This window comes from Etheostoma cragini, chromosome 20 (genome assembly GCF_013103735.1).
Source record: "Etheostoma cragini isolate CJK2018 chromosome 20, CSU_Ecrag_1.0, whole genome shotgun sequence".
Taxonomy (NCBI): domain Eukaryota; kingdom Metazoa; phylum Chordata; class Actinopteri; order Perciformes; family Percidae; genus Etheostoma; species Etheostoma cragini.
This window is the reverse complement of record NC_048426.1, coordinates 11,065,228-11,082,547: the sequence shown is the minus strand read 5'-3', so window position 1 is coordinate 11,082,547 and position 17,320 is coordinate 11,065,228. Positions and strand designations below refer to the sequence as shown.

Below are 17,320 nucleotides of genomic sequence, written 5' to 3'. Positions count from 1 at the left end.
CAAGGAGAGAAAACAGGGATGTACAAACTCGGAATGGAGTAAGGGATTATGTTACTTTTTATTTCTGATTGTGGAACCAAAAACTCTCCAAACCCTCACCATTTACTTTATTTTATGTGCAGTGTCATCACATTTACAGGTAGGCTACAGTATTTCCTTTTTTCATGCCCTGCTAAAATAACCTATGTATGGTAATTGTTCTTTCATTTTTCCACCAGTGTTTGGCTAACGAGAGGAATCTGTGCCATTCATAACTGCAGGAAGCTACAATTCGTCTAACACAGTATGTTGAAATGACAAAGCCAGCAAATTAGAGAGGCAGTAACACATAGGATATGTCCCATGTAGGATATATCCTGTCTATTGATTAGTTTCTCTAATGCCATATTCCAAAGCGAGCACCAGACCCAGTAGGTTCTCAAAACTGGAATCATCTCATCATTTAATAGACACCTCCTGCGATTTGGACTTACCGGGATTGAGCTATTGTATCAAAATGCAAACTACTGTAACAATAGCATTGCTTTTTCATTGGCATTAGCAGTTAATTGGCCTGAGAGGGTTCATCTTTTGGCCGATGAAAGCATGAGTAGGTGTTAGATTTAATGGCTGTGGTTTATTACAAGCTGGAGTACAATCTGGAAAGCCAGTTTGAAAGCCAGGCAAAATAATGACTGAGTTGGCATTGATCAATAACCCTGTCAAATCCCAGCAGACAGGCTATACTTTGATGATTGTGTGATTGGACAGTTAAAATCTTATAAAAACCTTATGGTCCATTCGATAACATTTATGGCTTAAATTTAATAGTTGATAGAGCCATGATAAACCTTTATTTGCCTGTATTTGCCTTTGCAGTGCAGAATAACCAAACATTCAAGTGAAACAAAATATGCTTTCCAGATACTCAGAAATGCTATTATTTTTTGGCACAAATAGGACAACATGCTGGCGTCTGCATGTGTCAAGATGTAGCTGCTGAGATGAATCTGCCTCAGTAAGTGATATACAGTCCCCTGGGCCTTCAATCAATGTTATTCTTCCTCTGAGAATTGTAATGACATTTTTTTTTTTTACCTGTTTCTCTATGATGATGCAGATAAAAAAAACAAAGACAATTACTCAAATAATCAAACCATTAACAGAAAATGTCATGGTGAGTCAGAAGTACAGAGACAGTTTTCAACAAGTAGCCCAGGTGTATAAATCTTTTGAAATACAGCACTTTCTTTGTCAATCTTGCCCACATTTAAATGCAGCACAGATAAGGTTGAAATAGGAGGGGAATTTAGACCGATGGGTCTTAGCAATTTCAGAGCCAACACATAGTTCAGCCTACATCTAACCCCATTCACAAGCTGCGTCTCACCTACTCTCTTCTCTTCCTCAGTGTCTATCTCTATATAAAACAAGTCAACAACATGGAGGCAGCAAAGCAATCAAAACATAGGCCTTGCTGTGTACATCTGATTGAGAACTGAGAGAAGGTGAAGAGAGGTGATGCTGAGAAAACTGTAATTCTAGACTACAAGACTTCCTCTCACGGGAAACCTGGAAATGAACCGAAAATGGCAACGTGTCAGCATCAAAAGGATATTATTTGTTTTCAGCGTTAGAGAAGGGCAGAAACACAAGTCCCACGTTGAGAACTGGAGAGGGGATGTGGTGGCACCAGTATGTCTTTAATACAACCATAGATGGATTTCTGAACAGGCCTAAGGGGCCCAAGAGTTCAGGGAGCCCCAAGGCTAGATCCTCTCTTTAAAGTGACTCTGGAATCTTTTTCGTTTGAAAGTGAAGCTAACGAATACAAAGTTTCAAAATGACTACAAAGAGACCCAAAACTACTACAATGAGATGCAAACCGTTCAAAAAGAGACACAACACTACCACAGAGACACTTACTCACAAATAACTTCAAAAAGATGCAAAAAGCCATACAAAGAGACATATAGACAAAGACACATATAGAGACGCTATAGAGCTCAACACTAGCTATGTTTCCATCCACACATTTTTATTCCAATTAAGTTATATCGAATGAAAAATGCCTTATGGAAAAAGTAAAATTCAATGGAATTTCATGAATATGAATTAATGACTCAAAGGAAATACGTTCGGTCTCATTGGATTTTCTCTTGATCGATGTACAACCTATGCGATAAATGCTGATGGAAATGTTATTTGCCGAATAAATAATGAACTGTGATTAAGTTTTGGGTAATTTTATGGTTGCAACCCACCACAATACAAAGAAGTTTATGTTCATTTCCGCCCAGTATTTCTGCTCTGTTTGTACACATGCCGGATGTCAACAAAGACAGATGTAGGTGGACAAACGAGGAGACGAGAGACTTTCTGGATTTAATTTATCAGAAACTCGCTAAAGGAAATGGCCAACAAAGGTTAGGACAAGCCGTGGGACGTCCTCTGAGGTCAATGGAAGGCGCTCAAACTAAAAAATAAAAGGCAAGTTGCATCTGAATCGGTTTCTTATTATAGCTTGATATGTTGCGATCAGCTGGCACACAAGCAGTATTACAACTTGTGCAATATTGATCATTTGTTGGTAGACAGCGCGATCCATTTGCTCTAGAAAAACTTTGTTAGGAAAAGTTTGCTTGAATGTTTGATTCAGCGCTAAAATGTTTACCAGCTTTATTTTTTTACCGAACTTCAGATCATTTGATTGACAAGTGGATAGAAACTTAGCTAGTTTTTAAAGGCTCCAGTTCGGTTAGTGATTATCCCAATTTATTTACTCCATTCAGAATATGCTTGTGTAAAAGGTTTTAAGCCTAGAAACAAGCCAACCAAATGCAAGTGGATTTGTGAAGATACTGTCTGATGCTCACAAGCAGTTTACGGGTTTGCGGGTCCAGTAAACGTTTACATGATAACAGAGAGCTCCACCCATCAGAGACATCGCTGCTGTGCTTAGGATTGTGGGAAGTGTAGTACTTCTCCCTGGCATCGCGAATAAAACATGTTTTTCTTCAAACAAGTCTGATTTCATGTGGACTTGTAGCTTTTACAACAGAACAAACCATTGTTTCCCAATCTCTTAGCTCATGGTAAGTCTACTTTAGATGGTTAAGACATTTTGTCTAATACACAAAATACTAATGCAGAATACGAATGGGATTTTCACCTCCGGAACCACACTGTTGAGCTCTATATGATCACATAGAGACACAACTACCACATAGACATATAGAAAATTACTTTAAAGAACCCCAAAAAAACTGCGAGACAACATCAACAACTGCAAAGAGACACAAAACAACTACAAAAGACAAAAAACGACCAGCAGCTACAAAATACACACACACACATCCACAACTACAAAGAGACGCAAAATGGCCACAAAGAGACGTACAAACTACTACAGAGAAACTTAAAATGTATTGTTTAATGATTAAAAAAAATACTACGCAGAGACACAATACAACTACAAGAAGATGTAAAATATTGTTATTTTGCTTTTGGGTGTCTCATGCGCCAATATAAGAGGGATAGTGGGCCTTCTCTCTCATAATTTGTCTATGGGCAGATACTGTCAGATACAATAATGCCTCAGTGGTAACATTTCAACCTATACACTTTTGTGTCTTCACTTCTCCTCTTACCTCGTCTTGTCTTGAAGCGGTAACAGCTTGGCAAGGCAATGAGAATCAGATCACAGGAGATGATTGTGCTTTTCCATCAACACAACCAGCAAATGCGTTCATTGTGCCTGTGATTGTAAGAGTGCTGACAATTGGTTTAAAAAGATCTTTTTCCAACCATGTCTGCAAATGATGCTATCTCCTACCTATTGTCAACCATCTCACAGGTAAGCTTTAAACACCTCCTGCAGACATTTCTGGCAATATTCATCCAGATTGAAGTAAATGAGAAAAGATGTCAGGGAGTTCCATTTTTGGGAAATGAGGACAGTGTATGCGTATGCCTCTTCCTCTAAATCAGCTCCATCAGTTTGGTGAACTCCGTTCCTCGCTGTGACAGTTGAATATGTGTGGGTGACAGTACAAACAAAGGTGAATCGATGCATTTCCCCGAGGAAAAGACAAAGAGCGGTTGAGAGGAAGACAGAGAGTAAGAGAAAGATCTGCAGAGATGAAGGTGGCTGCATGACATAGGGAGTGTGACAGTGTCATGCATGCTGGTTTCATCGTTTCTCCCCAGCGCCCTAGGGAGATCATTAGCTCACAATATGGAGTCTATCAATCCTCACAGAGTACCACTCTCCCCTCTGGATACATGTCCCGTATGTCTGCCTCGCTCTCTCTCTCTTTCTATCTGTCTCTTTGTCTACATGCTGCTCATAGATATACATTCGGGATCATGAAAATCTAGTTAGTAGGAAAAGGGTTGCACAGTTTCAAGCCCTTGGGGGTCTTTAATGGAAAAAGACAGTAGCCTAAAGAGTTATTCTTATTCCCTATGAAAGTAAACCTCAACACTCAGTGTGAGCTTGTCAACATCCTGTTGTTTTATTTGACTTGACTTGAGGTTAAGGATTATATAGTCCACATGTTCTATTACTGGAGAATTGAACTGACAAATCTAGTAAATGTTGCGAGGACTGGGTAAGGTAAAAAAAGGACTTTACGCTGGGCTTATTCAAAAACAAGGTCAGCAACAGGTGAAGGAGGGGGGAAGCAGGCAACCACAAAACTAAACATATAGGCTAAAAATAATGCAAATAAGTGAAGCTACTGTATGTTAATTAATGGTTAATGATGGACAGTTGTACAGGAAACTACTATTGGACAGGAAAGGGTCTAGAATGACAAAAAGGCATAGACAATGTTTGTAAAAGTGTAGAAATCAACTAAGGTGAAGCTGAGTGCTTGAGACAGTTTTAGTTAGTGCAGTACAGTTTATCGGCCCTTCCTGCACGTTTCTCTCCTCTTGTTAAAATAAGTTTAAAGTACATGTGTAATAACAGAGTTGGCTCTGAGGATATGTGCTAGCTCCTATATTATAGTACATATAAATGGTAACTATTACTAGGGGTTGGATTCCTCAGTTTATTGGTCTATATTCAGTTAATGTACCGCAGAGATGGCAAAAGTACTCACTTCCCAAACTCTGTCTGCCAATAGGCCTAAAAGGTGACATACGTGATTATTGTGACAGAGACTGGGACTCCAGGTCAATAAGATTCTGACTGAGTAGCAAGATATGAATTAAATTGTGATTCTGTGAGAATTCTGTGTTTAATCCCATCCAATTAGATTGAATTCGGATTTAACTCTTGCATCTGGCGGAGTTTTACTTGGGTGCTATTGGGATCTTGCAGACCAACTTGGGCAGCCATTTGGGCATTGTCCTAGCAACTCGCAGGGTCTGTCTTGTATGGCATATACATAGTGTATATTTGTATACAGTCTGTTTATCACACATGGTGATGGGCTTAGGGGATGTTGTCTCATTGGGTGTCTTAAAGAGGATCCAGGTTATATCAAATACCTGCATTGTTTTTTTCTCCGGAAATTCATATTCAGGTGTAACATTCAGCCAAACAAAGATTCATTATTTATCCAAAAAGCATTGAATATTCAAAAGTGTCAGGAGGGGATTCAGCTTCACTACACCCTGAAAACAATGCATCAACATTCACAAGAGCACTCATGATTCTGAATTGTAAGATTATTGGGTTTACCATATAAGTAACCTAACATTATGCCTGAAAGTAATCAAAATTTGCCGACATAAATCAAAATATGTAATAGAATTAGCTTCTTAAAATCTGAAAATGCCAGAAAAATCAGCATCCCGTAAAACCTTTAAAACCACTCTCATATTGTAGAAATTGGCTATACAGTGCAAAATATGTGGTCAAAATGGACGATTACACTAATTATGCTAATTATGCCACTTGTTCAACATATGCAAATTGGCATCCAGCAGTTTATGTATACTGGGGACCCATACTTCACATTTCTGCAATAAAACTTTGGTGCACTAAACATTTCCAGGTTCACCTACTAGACTATTACCATCAAGCATCATTAAAACCTGGGTGTGCCTCTGCTAGGCTGTGTGTGTGTGTGTGTGTGTGTGTGTGTGTGTGGTTCTGCAAAGAAATCAATAACATACAAAGGCTACCATACACAATGCATAGAAGTCATATACATGCTAACAAATAACAATAAACCAACTATTAATTACATGATCTTAATGAGGTGTAGCCTAACTGTAGCATGTAAATAAGGCACCGAAAATACAAATGTGAGCCAGGGTGTTCAACAGTCTCCATTATATCAATACAACAACAGGCTTAAATGAACTGACAACATAAGTACAGTTCTCAAGGACTCACACCTAATCTCAACTGATCATCCTCCGGACAGCTAGACCCTTTTTTCCCTCACTTTTTCTCCGTGTGGTGTTCAAAATCACACCTGAAAGACAACTTTTTGCACAAAACTAAAGTAACGAGCCAATTTTGTAAAATGAGATGAGTAGAAAGTACCAATATTTGTGTTAAAATGTAAGGAGTAAAAGTAAAAAGCTGCCACAAAAATGAATAGTAAAGTAAAGAAAAAATATAAAAAATCTACTTGAGTACAGTAACAAAGTATTTGTACTTTGCTACTTCCCATCTCTGATGTACCATAAACATTTTCATATCTCATCATCTCCTGGGGAAGTATAACTGTATCTACTTGTGCACAAAACATTATGTAAGTGAATATGTGAAACTTTTAATTACACTGCAAAGTTTAACTGTAAGCAAGCTGGTGAGTTGGCAGGTGCACAACAAATGTTACGAGCTTGTACAGGTTTGATTTTCTGTTCTGTTTCTGTTTCTTGTTGAAGAAATGTTGAAATCGGGAAAATTGGGAGTTAATTTGCACTGATTGATGATTGATTCTTTCAAAAAATAATTAGTACAAAGCTAGTCTATATCCGTGATGTTCCACTTCTGGGATTGCTCTCGTTCAGCTGCTTAAATTCCGCCGGATGTCACACTTTTGGATGTCCGTAACCTTCTTCTCTCTTTGTGTTGAAATTACTCCGGTGGATTTATGAAGACTATGGTTATCTGTTCCTCAGATCTCTGCAGAGTAAATCCAGACAGACTATCTAGACTTTTGTCCAATCTGAGTTTCTGTAGCACAACCAAAACAACCTTTGTTGTTTCTTCCTTCCTGAGGCTATTTAGCAGTGGCACTGCCCAAGACGATTGTGACTGGTTTAAAGAAATGCCAAAAAACCAGAGCATGTTTTTCTCCCATCCCGCATTGCTGTGAGCACTAGCCAGACCCTCCACCACAGCTCTGTGGAAGAAGGTCTGGCAATGCGAGACTATTGCATACAGTAGCTAACAATGATTATTATTACCCTTATCACACATACAGTGCAGTGTGTTGCATGAACCGTACACCTCTGTAGCATGTTTTCTCACAATATTTGTGTTACATAGTATTTAAAATACTTTAATAGCATCATGTCCAAATTTTGTCCAGTTCTGCAGGCATCCAGTAGGAATGTGTTTTCCAAAAAGAGTAAAAGAAAACAAGAGTGTACCAATGACCCTTTTGGCAAAGAGATGAATGTGTTCCTAATTGGAAAAGGACACACACACACACACACACGCACATGGACATGCACACACACACACACAGACACGCACACACGCACACGCACACACACACACACAGACACACACACACACCTACAGAGACCCTGTGGGAGGTAATCTAGCTTCCTGTTCCGGCTATGCCTGGCCAGCCAAGCGGAGCTGCCATCTCATTGTGTCCTCCTGTTCTTAGGCTCTGTGCGGACTTCCTGCAAGCAGAAACAGAGTAAAAGAGAGAGAAAGAGAGAGAGAGAGAGAGAGAGAGAGAGAGAGAGAGAGAGAGAGAGAGAGAGAGAGAGAGAGAGAGAGAGAGAGAGAGGGGCGATTTAGTTCCCAAGACGCATACTTATGACACACACATGGCTACATGGAGCCTGATGCCCTGCAGTACTAACAAAGAGATTTTACAGAGGCTGCGGCATCTGATTCACAGTATGCTATTTTATTTGTGTGTGTGTGTGTGTGTGTGTGTGTATCTGTGCATGTCTCACCTGCGAGTGGCGGCTTGTATATTTGTTCAAGTAAATGGTTTGACTATATAAGCAAATTAAAATATGTGAGCATAAAATACCAGCCGCACTAGAAGAGAAAATAATAACTGAAGAATTCTCGGCAGCAGTGTATTTTCTTTTAAATTGTCTTTTTAAAAATACAAATTACTGTGTGTATATATAGAAATGTTTTACATGATGCATGGGTCAAGAGAAAGTGATGCAGTAAAGACGGTTGAAACAGGTTGAAATACAATGTACTGTATATGATATAATGGAAGATGTGGTTGCAACAACAAAATGACCAGATGGCATTTGACAATTTCAAAACAGAGAATTTCTGTCCTTCATAATATGTGTTGTATTTATGCAAATAGTCAACTTTTATTTAATGCTGTCATGTGTGACTACTGTACCTAAAATTACACTTGTAAAAGAATGTATTTGTTCTGATTTAGCACACGGAACTGTCAAAAGGCACTTGGAGGTCAAAGAAAAAGAAAATCAGCCAAGCAATATGAAACACAAACTCACTCACGCATCAATACATGTTAATGTATGCACACAAAAACTTATTTTGCCAATTATTTTTTATATCAATTAATTCATGGTTATCTGGCATCCAGTACCCTATTTACTTTTCTCAGTTTTTCAATTTGTTTCACCTAAGAGGTTTTTAAAAATTCATTAACATTTTGCTCAAAACACTTCTGGGAATCTTATATTGATTTCTTATTAATAGGTTGTTTGTTGTAATAAATTATTTTGTACTTAAGGCAACGAATATGTTAAGTTAGAATGCAGTTGGTGGAAAAAAATGGGCCCCAGGTGCTACAACCAGCAGAGAGGAAAAATGCCTTTATTTAATTAATTTAAAAAAACATTGCTGAGGTAATCATTAACTGTCATTTTCTACAACACATAAATGTATGGTCATTTTGCTCCGCAAGTGTTTTACTTGTGATCGATATGCGTATGTCTGTGCGCGTGCATGTGTTGTCTGTAATATCAGAATGACATACAGCCACTACTGACACAATCCATTTCTATGAAACTTAATAAATATGAATAACACACTGCTTTGTGAAGGTGTTATACGATCAATATGGCCTTGTCACTTTCTAGCACCTCTGAATGTCTGTAGTTGGGACTGTTAGTAAAGACAGAGGTAAAGAAACTGAGATTTACTAAAAGAAAAGGAAATACTACTTGTTTTTATTCCACACCATCCTAACACTTGACGAAAGTGGGCGCCAACATTACCCACGATGCAACATTGGTGTGTTATTTAGTAGCGGCTAATGTATCCTCAAGCCGAGATGAGGGCCATACAGAGGTCGGGTAAACTCACTTCTACATTTTTTCAGTGTCAAACTCTTAGTCTTCAACCCCAACTAACGCTGTTTTATGTGGCATCACTTGAGGCAATTATCAAACTTCATCCACCTCCCTCTGGAGCCATGAAAGCCTTTGGATAACTTTTTTTTCCACATACAGTATGCAGTAGTACCCCCCAATATCTGGACACAGACTCATTCCGACAACACAAATCATTAAGGCAGTGAAGACTGCAAATTCTCTGATCACTTTTTAAAACCTCGTGTGTGGACAAAATTACAAGATTTTTTTCTACTATATTTTTATCCAATCCTCAATAAATGCGACCTCCAACAGAAGTTTACATAAGTCTCATTTTTTCTGAGGCTGCTTGTGTTAGTGTAACTATCAACAATGGCAACTGTCATTGTTGGTAGCATTATATTGCCAGATATTCCTACTATTGCACAGAAAGTCAAGGTAAAACATTACCATAAGGAAGTAATTTAAAAGAATATTTTCTTAATTATGATTTGGAATAAATTCAGACAGAAACATGCCACATTCATACAGTGCACCCACAGTAGCTTGTCTTGAGCAGCCTAGCAGCTCTTGTTAATGCATTACTGGAGCTGCCATCCTGATTCAGTCTATTTATTGCCTTTTTCAAGTTTGTTTACTGCAGCCCGTAACTCATGGCAGCAACAGACAGACCATTCTTCTCTTCTGCCCGTATGAAACTTTTACTGGGCTAACAAACTGCAACCGTTGACATGGACGCTGGTAGACGGTGGAGGGAGACAGGAAAAGGAGGTAGCGAAGAAAAGGAAGGATTTATGGCTGCTTGTAAATTTGTCCATCAAGGCTTTCGTACTTATCAGCTACATTTGCTCTCTTGGCTCCACGATGAGCCATCGAGACGGCTGCAAATGAGATCAATTCTGCCCTTCAGACACTTTATGTCCAACTTAAAATGAAGAGACGTTTCATTTAGGGGAGAGGGAACAAATAGAAGAATACAGCGGTGCTCGAAAGTTTTGGCACCCCAGGTAAAAATGTGTATTAATGTGCATAAAGATACGTTATATACGTATACGTTAAGACCCGGGGACCTGAGTGACTGAGGGAGAGGGAGAGAGAGAGAGAGACAGAGCGCTGTTCACTTCTCCGTGTTCTGTGTGTGAGTGAGTGAGCAGAGCGTGTGTGTAGAGGAGGGGCGCTGTGACTATCACAGAACGCAGACACAGTCCGTCACTTAATTCGGATTTTTATTCAATCCGAGCACAAATATTGACTCGTGTTACTCGTATAATACTTGTATTCGGCAAAAGTGCATTATCAGTTACGGATACTCGTTTCAGCCGAGTATCCGGCTGGTCTCTACTTTGTGCCACACCAGAATCCCTCTCATTAGCTTTATGAATTTAACATCATGGTGGAGAAAGCCAGATCCTTCAGCCGACCTGCTCTGTTTGTTAGGGGAGCTGGTGATTATTGTTTATACTTCAATAAAAGCCATACAATCCTCAGCCTTCCTGTGCACATCTGCTATAATGACAGCTTAAATATTCAGAGCTATGCGGCCGTAAAATAAAAACAGAATGAGTAAAACAAATAATAAAGTGTGTGGAGACGCTGCCTAGCTTCCCTTTAGGGATTTCTTTGTCTTTGTCGTACACTTCCAGTTTTAGATTGAGACATAGACGGACATTTAAAAGCAGCCGCTTGGCTCTTCCACAATGATGCATTAAGGGTAATTTATTTTTGTTCACCTGAATACATGCATGCACACACAGTCGCCCGTACACACTCAAAGACATAGCCATACATAAACATGCGCAAAAGAACTACACACTAATCACATACCCAGAGGATATGATTTAACAAGATAACCCACAACAATTTTGCATGCACAATAATTACACTTAAGTATCATACGTACACTGCACCAATTAATCTAACACAATTAACTCCAGGGCCATGGAGGCTCTTAGAGGTTTGGTGAACCTAGTGGGGGTTTGTAGCAGGTCCCAGTCAATCTTTATTTCATATAATTCCTCCGAGTATCATGTTTCCGTCTGCCTTGTGCACCTGTGGAGTATTAGGAGGGCCATTTGGCTCTGATTACATTCTCTGTCACTGCCAAACTGTTTTGCTTTTGCAGGAACACTTAGTTCAACATATCTCTCTAGCCTTCTCTGTTCAAACCTTTCTGTCATTTCTTTGCCTCTCTCTGCTCCCTCTTCACGTCCCTCTTCCACCCACCCTCCCTTCCTCTCGGTCTCCGTATGGCTGGGAAGAAGGCCACTGTAGTCAATCCATACCTGACAATGTGGCAAAATCATATATTTTTCCTCTTCTTTAGAAAATTCAATTTGGTCCTTAACATTCCAGTGGCTTTAATTAGATGCCCACGGTAGCAAATTGCAATTTACATTTTTATAGTTTTTCGAGTTAATTAGCTTGCTCACTCAGCCAGACCCGACTTGTTTATGCTCCCCCCCCCATTCCTTTTCTCATTCTGCCCCCCTTGCCTACTTTTTGAGGCCTCTGCATATGTTGTGTTTACAAGGGGAAAAAAGCTTAATGTCACACAATTCCTTCTCAATAAACTAAATAAAACATCAAACCTACAAAACACTTCTTCTGTTGCCATTTAGAAGATAAGGTGCCAGCTTTGGTGTGTTGTTTCGACTACATACAAATGTTTCCCAGACTCACCAATGTTACGTCCCATTGCACAAAAACATTTAATCATCTCTTTTATCAGGACAGACCTTATAAAAACCATGTAACTTGTTTGAGTTTTTTCCTGTTAACGCTCTTTTCTTCAACTTCTTCTGGTCCAAATAACATGTGTTGTATTGAGTTTTCTCTGGCACAGACCACTCCTGCTAGTCTTTAAAGGCATCAGACCAGTTGGAACCAGGAGGCAGAGTTGCAGTCTAACACACTTCTTCTCAGCCCTTATATTTCAGCAGTTACCCCCCAAAACCCTACGCAGAGTCGCAGTCTAACACACTTCTCTGCTTCTCCATTTCAGGAGTTACCTAGTTAAAACCCCATAGTGACGGTATCTGTCCCCCAACCACTGAAATTATTTGAACCAAAGGTAAACAGTAGAGGAGCTGTGCCTGAAAACCTCATAACAATTAAAACCCCAAGTGCAATAGTGCAAAAGAATAGGAGAATTAAATGGGGACTCTTAAACATCAGATCTCTTTCTTCTAAAGGTGTACTAGTAAATGAATAAATATCAGATTATAATGTTGATTTATTTGTCTTACTGAAACCTGGCTGGGTGATGGAGAATATGTTAGTCTAAATGAATCCACCCCTCCCAGTCATATTAATACTTACATTCCTCAAGGCACAGGCCGAGGAGGTAGAGTTGCAGCTATCTTCGATTCTAGTCTACTAAATAGCTCTAAACCTAAACTAAATTATAACTCGTTTGAAAGTCTTGTTCTTAGTCTTTCACACCCAAGTTGGAAATCACTAGAACCAATTCTATTTGTTAGAGTGTACCGAGCACCTAGGCTGTACTCTGAATTTGCAGAGTTTTTGTCAATTTACTCCTTAATATGGGCAAAGTTATTATTGTAGGGGATTTTAATATTCATTTGGATGAGAATGATAGCCTTAGTACTGCGTTTATTTCTCTATTAGATTCTATTGGCTTCTCTCAAAGTGTTCATAAACCGAGTCACATTTTTAACCACACCCTTGATTTTGTTCTGGCAAATAGTGTCTGTTTGTCTGTCTCTTTATCTCACCCCCAACCTAATCCAGGCAGATAACCACCCACCCTGAGCCATGGTTCTGCTCGAGGTTTCTGCCTCTTAAAAGGACGTTTTCCCTTGCCTCTGTCACCTAGTGCTTGCTCTAGGTGGGAACTGTTGAGTATGGTCTATAAATATTAACCAGGACGTCCAGTTTGAGTCCATGAGTTTAAAGGCTTATCAGATGACAAATCACTGCACAGCATGGTATTACAAGTACAGGATTTTACAACCATAGAAAGTTATCAAAATGACAATACTTTTATCTTCCTATGCAACGATTGTGAAGTAAATCGTAGAAATACATGCCTTAAAGTTACAAATCTGTGAGCGGTGGCACCTATGATTGTGATGCATTGTGTTCAACTTTTTTGCCAGATAGCCTTACAGTGCCCTACGCATCAGCAGCCTGGCTGGGTCAACAGAGTGTCCTCAGGGCTACTGTTGGTCAGAACATGGCCTTAGACAGCAGTGACTACTACTCTTGAATGCTTGCAGCCATTTGTCAGTGGCTCCAGAGTGGATGATCACTGAACTCTTCCAGTTTGCGTTTCAGCTTAACGGGCAACCCTGGCAACCATGGGAACCACTACAAGGAAGAGAAATCAAATTATACCCAGTGAATGTATCGGAGTCCTCTTGAGAACAATTACCTATACTACACCAGTTTGCAAATATATCAGTGAAGAAGAAGGGCTTAGAGCAACATCAGCTTCAAAGTTAGTTTACATAACCAAAGGAAAATGTTTCCATTTTCCCAACCAGTCTTTCTCTTTTGTGCTACAACAACTGCATTTTACATATTACATGATGAGATAGGAGCAGAAATGGGACAACCACTTGCTGTCTGAACGCACCTTCCCTAACACTCTTACTGCAGTCGGTTCAATTTAAAAAATAATCAAACTTCTCCTCATGTCAAACTACACCACGGCTGCTCCAGAATTATAAACCTCTGTGGAGCGACCCCTTGCACAAATACAGCTGACCTGCACTGCTGGCAGCATTTGTGCAAAGAAATGAAATTGCAAAGTCAATGCTCTGACCTACTGTTGTCAAAGAAAAGACAAGAAACAGTATCTCCTTGTGTAACTTATCTGACAGTTTCTGGATCCCAACACATTATCATGTTTATTCTAAAACAAAACCTTCCCTTTAGATGACAGTTATCCACAGAAGAGAGACGAGGAACAGAGTGTGAGATAAAGCAAGAGACAGGGAAAGACTGTGAGTGCAAGTTAAAAAGCGAAAGACAGCGGGAGAGCGGGAGAGAGAGTCAGTCAGTCAGTGCTGCAATCAGCAGAGCAGACAGGCGAGTCACCTCTATTGTCAGTCACCACTCCCCTCCTGTGACCGGAGGACTAAATGAAACACGGCCTTAGAGGTCCTCTATGTTGTCTTCTGTTTCGTCCTCTACAACTATCACTCCTCATCTCCTTAACAGACATCTACCATTTAGTCATGTAGCCCTGGAGACTGTGTGGCTGCTTGGTGGACCGAGGGTTTGCTGACTGCCAAGATACCATGTAAGCACTGACCTCCATTACAACCCAATTAAACGACTTGTGTCCTCTCGTGTTTGACTCTTCCCCCTTCTTTTCCTTTCGTCGTCCTTTTCGTCTCGCTTCCCCCACTTCACTTATCTTTAATGCCATCCATTTGTTCCTCATTAAAACATCACATGCATTTGGCGAAGTCTACACTGACATGTTGTGCAGCATGTTGTTATTGTGTTACCCAGGCTATTGCGGCACCTCCCGAAGGCAGCAAGGACAGACAGGAGCTAATGGTAATGTCAGCCACTAATTACTGTTTTTATGTTGATAAAAATGGGGTCAAAAGAAAAAATATGCAAAGATCTTCAGACACTCTTCTGGTAGCAAAACATCAATAGACAATGCGTAACAACCTGCGGCTGTATGCTGCAACGATTGTTGAAATGGGACGAGTAGAAGCTTTCCATCACTTGGCAAAGAGACACTGAGAGAATCAGCATTTAAACATCAGCTGTCAGATCATTTCATGGACCAGAGAAAGCATGAGCGCATTTGTTCTTTGTGTGTGCTTCTAAATACAACAGAACAAATGAATCAATCAATCTTACACTTTCACACTCAAGCAGGCGTTTGCCAATTTCAGAGAGACAAATAACGCTGGTTAAGATCTTTACAAAAAACAAGAGAAACTGGACCCATCCACGGGCTAAATGAACAGAACTCCTTATGGGGGAGAGGGAGTATTTTAGGTTTTGGAGTAGTGAAAGTGCAGAAAAAAATGTCTTAATTTTAAGGTCTGTGGGGATACTTCTACGCCCTGCAGGCTGCATCATTATAGGCAATATGTTGGCCCAGGGAGCAGCTCCTGGCTCTGAGAGTACTGTTTGAAATTACAGAATCTTTGAAAGCAAACTTTAGTGTTCCTATGTAGTTTCCGAAGCCTCTCTTTCTTATCCGATTATGCGCTCACCTCAATTGGAACTCACCCTTCTCCTCTAATTATAGAGTTCTTTTTTTCTATAAGCCCAGCTGTGACTTTGAATTCAGAATGCTATTCATCTTATTCTCCTCACAGCTTGTTGCTGGTTTTGTTTTGAAGTACCTTTCAATTGTCCTAACCTTCTTTACTTTTTTCATTTGCTATACAAACATTCTGTCTGTAAGACAAATGGAAGCACGTAGACAGCCGAGACACCAGTCCAAACAGCGGCATCATCTCAGCCGGAGGGAAAGGGGGAGACGGTGAGGACACGGGGGTGAAAGCGAGAGGAGAGCCTCTGACCTGATGTTCTCACCCCTATCTGCTAATTAGTCCTATTCACTAACCAGATGCTTATAATTAAATTTGCATGGAGTGCTGAATAGACGGATAAAAAAGAGAACAGAACCATCAGGAGGCCACGAAGGAAGCGTTCAGCGACCATCACATGTTGTGCAAAATACTGTGGAACATAAAAAGCTCATTATGAGAGACAAAGGGAGGAGACCCCCAGAGCACTTCAAACACCATCTTGAGCTGTGCCCTGGAAGCATCCACCCACCTTCACCCTCTCTTCTCAATCATGTTAGACCGTTGATTCGCACTCTCTCTCTTTCCCACTGCACCTGTCCTACGGTGGGTTGTTTGTTATAACGCAGACGATGAGCAACTACCAGATGCAGACCCTCTCCCCTCTGGAGATGTTCCGAGGAGAAGAGGGGAAGAAACAAACAGGCTCCTCTTTAATGCAGTCTTGGCAGAGTGCCGTGGCTGATGGAACAAGCTGCAGGATGTAAACAACAACACCACTCCACAACAGTACAGCCTTACTCACTCACTTACTCCCACTTCGATGCTCTGGCTAGTTAATTATTGCTCGGAGCTATTTAAATACACCTAGGCTAATTAAAACTAATGGAACGCAGATCATCATCATTGAAAGATGTTCAATACCTGTTGTAGGGAAACTGAGGGTGTGGGCATGCAAACAATAAGGCATCCTTGGTTGCTCTGTGGTCAGTGGCCCCTAAGAGGACTGAGGCTGATGGGGAATAAACTGGAACCAAAATACCATTTCCTTTAGATTGTAAAAAGGCAAACACAAATTTAATTTCTAGCTAAAGACAGCAACCAGCAGGCTGCATGCTGATCAAATCAAGTACATATAGAGGCCAGATCATCAAAAGTAAATATCAAAGGATCCGACAACCAGAGGTCTTATTCCGGTTCTTTTTCTTGAGGTCTTCCCCTGTTCTATAGAATAAATAAACTTGAGCACAGAAGACAGGGGTTGTAGATGCAGAGAGAACACACGGAGCACTCAGCAGGATGAAGGAAAACTACATTTAACAGACCATTTTCAAGGAGGACATTTGATATGTCATAGCAGGCTGCACAGGTGTAATTAATAATATTAATACTGATGGCTGAATTTCATTTAGGTGTTTCAGTCTCACACTATTTAGCTTGCTCATTGGCATAGATTACGAGTCCTTTAAATAGAACAGAGCCATCGTTAGTGTAAATAGTTACACCTGTGTTTTCTGCTATGACAAGTCAAATTGTCTGTAGTCGTGCATTTTAATGCACAACTCTGCCAAAAACGGTACGTTTTGTGTACGTTAAGTGTAATAAAAAGATAAATGTAATTGTATGTCTGT

At 40.1% G+C, this 17,320-nt stretch overlaps 1 long non-coding RNA gene across 1 annotated transcript in view; it reads right to left on the bottom strand.

Annotated features, from left to right (window-relative positions):
• Positions 1-7,487: 7,487 nt before the first annotated feature.
• Positions 7,488-17,320, bottom strand: part of LOC117936102 — a 39,403-nt gene continuing 29,570 nt past the window's right edge. The window contains exon 3 of the long non-coding RNA XR_004654889.1: positions 7,488-7,803. This is a non-coding gene — a long non-coding RNA (uncharacterized LOC117936102). The remainder of the gene's footprint in view (positions 7,804-17,320) is intronic.